The sequence below is a fragment of the Cherax quadricarinatus genome, chromosome 4 (genome assembly GCF_038502225.1).
Source record: "Cherax quadricarinatus isolate ZL_2023a chromosome 4, ASM3850222v1, whole genome shotgun sequence".
Lineage (NCBI taxonomy): Eukaryota > Metazoa > Arthropoda > Malacostraca > Decapoda > Parastacidae > Cherax > Cherax quadricarinatus.
The window spans coordinates 69,831,817-69,835,122 of record NC_091295.1 but is presented as its reverse complement, the minus strand read 5'-3'; the positions used below and the strand labels follow the sequence as shown (position 1 = coordinate 69,835,122).

At 46.8% G+C, this 3,306-nt stretch overlaps 1 long non-coding RNA gene across 3 annotated transcripts in view; it reads right to left on the bottom strand.

Annotated features, from left to right (window-relative positions):
* Nucleotides 1–3,028, bottom strand: part of LOC138854413 (uncharacterized) — a 68,717-nt gene extending 65,689 nt beyond the window's left edge. For 2 of the 3 annotated variants that reach the window (XR_011393612.1, XR_011393611.1), the window contains exon 1: nt 2,939–3,028. This is a non-coding gene — a long non-coding RNA (uncharacterized lncRNA). Of the gene's footprint in view, nt 1–2,931 lie in introns of all 3 variants that reach the window. The other variant, XR_011393613.1, reaches the window with a different exon arrangement.
* Between the last annotated feature and the right edge of the window lie 278 nt (nt 3,029–3,306).

Below are 3,306 nucleotides of genomic sequence, written 5' to 3'. Positions count from 1 at the left end.
GGTGTGCGTGTGTAGGTGTGGGTGTGCGTGTGTAGGTGTGGGTGTGCGTGTGTAGGTGTGGGTGTGCGTGTGTAGGTGTGGGTGTGCGTGTGTAGGTGTGGGTGTGCGTGTGTAGGTGTGCGTGCGTGTAGGTGTGCGCATATGCGTGGGTGTGCGTAAGTACTCACCTATTTGTACTCACCTACTTGTGGTTGGAGGGGTCGAGCCTTAGCTCCTGGCCCTGCCTCTTTACTGGTTGCTACTGGGTCCTCTCTCTCCCTGCTCCATGAGCTTTATCAAACCTCGTCTTAAAACTATGTATGGTTCCCGCCTCCACTACGTCACTTTCTAGGCTACTCCAATGCCTGACAACTCTATGACTGAAGTGTGTTTGTGTAGGTGTGTGTTGTGTCTGCGTGCTAGCGCGCGTGTGTAGTTGTTGGCTGGTGTGTGTAGTTGTTGGCTGGTGTGTGTGTAGTTATTGGCTGGTGTGTGTGTAGTTGTTGGCTGGTGTGTGTGTAGTTGTTGGCTGGTGTGTGTGTAGTTGTTGGCTGGTGTGTGTGTAGTTGTTGGCTGGTGTGTGTGTAGTTGTTGGCTGGTGTGTGTTTAGTTGTTGGCTGGTGTGTGTAGGTGTTGGCTGGTGTGTGTAGGTGTTGGCTGGTGTGTGTAGTTGTTGGCTGGTGTGTGTAGTTGTTGGCTGGTGTGTGTGTAGTTGTTGGCTGGTGTGTGTGTAGTTGTTGGCTGGTGTGTGTGTAGTTGTTGGCTGGTGTGTGTAGTTGTTGGCTGGTGTGTGTAGTTGTTGGCTGGTGTGTGTAGTTGTTGGCTGGTGTGTGTAGTTGTTGGCTGGTGTGTGTAGTTGTTGGCTGGTGTGTGTAGTTGTTGGCTGGTGTGTGTAGTTGTTGGCTGGTGTGTGTAGTTGTTGGCTGGTGTGTGCAGTTGTTGGCTGGTGTGTGTAATTGTTAGCTGGTGTGTGTAATTGTTAGCTGGTGTGTGTAATTGTTGGCTGGTGTGTGTAGTTGTTGGCTGGTGTGTGTAGTTGTTGGCTGGTGTGTGTAGTTGTTGGCTGGTGTGTGTAGTTGTTGGCTGGTGTGTGTAGGTGTTGGCTGGTGTGTGTAGTTGTTGGCTGGTGTGTGTGTAGTTGTTGGCTGGTGTGTGTGTAGTTGTTGGCTGGTGTGTGTGTAGTTGTTGGCTGGTGTGTGTGTAGTTGTTGGCTGGTGTGTGTGTAGTTGTTGGCTGGTGTGTGTGTAGTTGTTGGCTGGTGTGTGTGTAGTTGTTGGCTGGTGTGTGTGTAGTTGTTGGCTGGTGTGTGTGTAGTTGTTGGTTGGTGTGTGTAGTTGTTGGCTGGTGTGTGTGTAGTTGTTGGTTGGTGTGTGTAGTTGTTGGCTGGTGTGTGTAGGTGTTGGCTGGTGTGTGTAGGTGTTGGCTGGTGTGTGTAGGTGTTGGCTGGTGTGTGTAGTTGTTGGCTGGTGTGTGTAGTTATTGGCTGGTGTGTGTAGTTATTGGCTGGTGTGTGTAGGTGTTGGCTGGTGTTTGTAGTTGTTGGCTGGTGTGTGTAGTTGTTGGCTGGTGTGTGTAGTTGTTGGCTGGTGTGTGTAGGTGTTGGCTGGTGTGTGTAGTTGTTGGCTGGTGTGTGTAGTTGTTGGCTGGTGTGTGTAGTTGTTGGCTGGTGTGTGTAGGTGTTGGCTGGTGTTTGTAGTTGTTGGCTGGTGTGTGTAGTTGTTGGCTGGTGTGTGTAGGTGTTGGCTGGTGTGTGTAGTTGTTGGCTGGTGTGTGTAGGTGTTGGCTGGTGTGTGTAGTTGTTGGCTGGTGTGTGTAGTTGTTGGCTGGTGTGTGTGTAGTTGTTGGCTGGTGTGTGTGTAGTTGTTGGCTGGTGTGTGTGTAGTTGTTGGCTGGTGTGTGTGTAGTTGTTGGCTGGTGTGTGTGTAGTTGTTGGCTGGTGTGTGTGTAGTTGTTGGTTGGTGTGTGTAGTTGTTGGCTGGTGTGTGTAGGTGTTGGCTGGTGTGTGTAGTTGTTGGCTGGTGTGTGTGTAGTTGTTGGCTGGTGTGTGTGTAGTTGTTGGCTGGTGTGTGTAGTTGTTGGCTGGTGTGTGTAGGTGTTGGCTGGTGTGTGTAGTTGTTGGCTGGTGTGTGTAGGTGTTGGTGTAGCTGGGTTGGTATAGAATGTGGGTGAGCAGCAGTGTGTTTGGGTTATTACTCTTGTAGTGTTGATATGACTCATTCAGTTTATTCTACAAAAAAAAAAAAAACATGCAGATAAAAATTTTTTACGTTTCCCTTACCAGATATTGAAACAAAACATGGTAAGGGACTCCTGTGTGAAATGTTAGCTTGAGAGGTCCAGCATCAGTAGCACCAGACTAAACTTGTCTCACATCACCCAAACCTCGCAGAAAATTACCCCATAATATATATGTAGAAATACAAATATTTTAAGTAGTCACCATTATCACGCACAAAAGGTGAGGAAACAGATGGCAAGAAACATGGGTCTCTTTTCAGTTTTCAATTTATGAGGTTGATGAGTTTGAACTCACACTGAAGAAATTCACGTTGGTTGTATTAAAAGTAAAGCTGGAATTATATACAATGACCGGCAAAATGCCTGAGGGAAGCGCCTGCTAACAGTGAAAGGTAATAATTGAGGGAGAGAAGTCCGCTGTTCTGCAATTGTCTGGCTTTTAAATTATTTTCCACATACAATTTTCTTTTTCATTTATCATAGGTTATCTTATCAAACTTCCTTAATAAGTTATAATGAGTTACACGTTCCTTAAATCTTGCCAGCAACACTTTTCAAGACAACCTGGCGGGAAGGTAAAACATTTGACAAAATCCTATCACTTTCTACGCAATTTTTGTTCTTAGTCTCAATCTACGTCAATATGAGCTGCGTATGAGGAGGCCTCAGCCTTCTTAAGCACGAGAGGCAAGTGAAACTGTGGTGGACAGAGACGACAAACGTCAGGGTCTGAGCAAACATTGGCACGTCACTATTATTCTACAACACAATGTTTTGGCAAGAATCAGCTGAGCCAAACAAGCACCGCGCTACATGCGCATTGCTGACGGCTCATAAATACGGAACTAAACTAACCACCATATACTGCTCATGCTTGTAAACACAGCTCATAACCTATATAATTAAGTATACTTTCCCAAGATACGGAACCTCACTGGAAAATTCACAGGCAACGCACTTATCTCACACATATAGTAACCGTAGGGTGGAAACGTTGGGCATGTTTCTTTACACTTGATGTTCCTGCTCACCTAGCACTAAGTAGGTACCTGGGTATTAGTCAACTGGTGTGGGTTACATCCTGGAGGA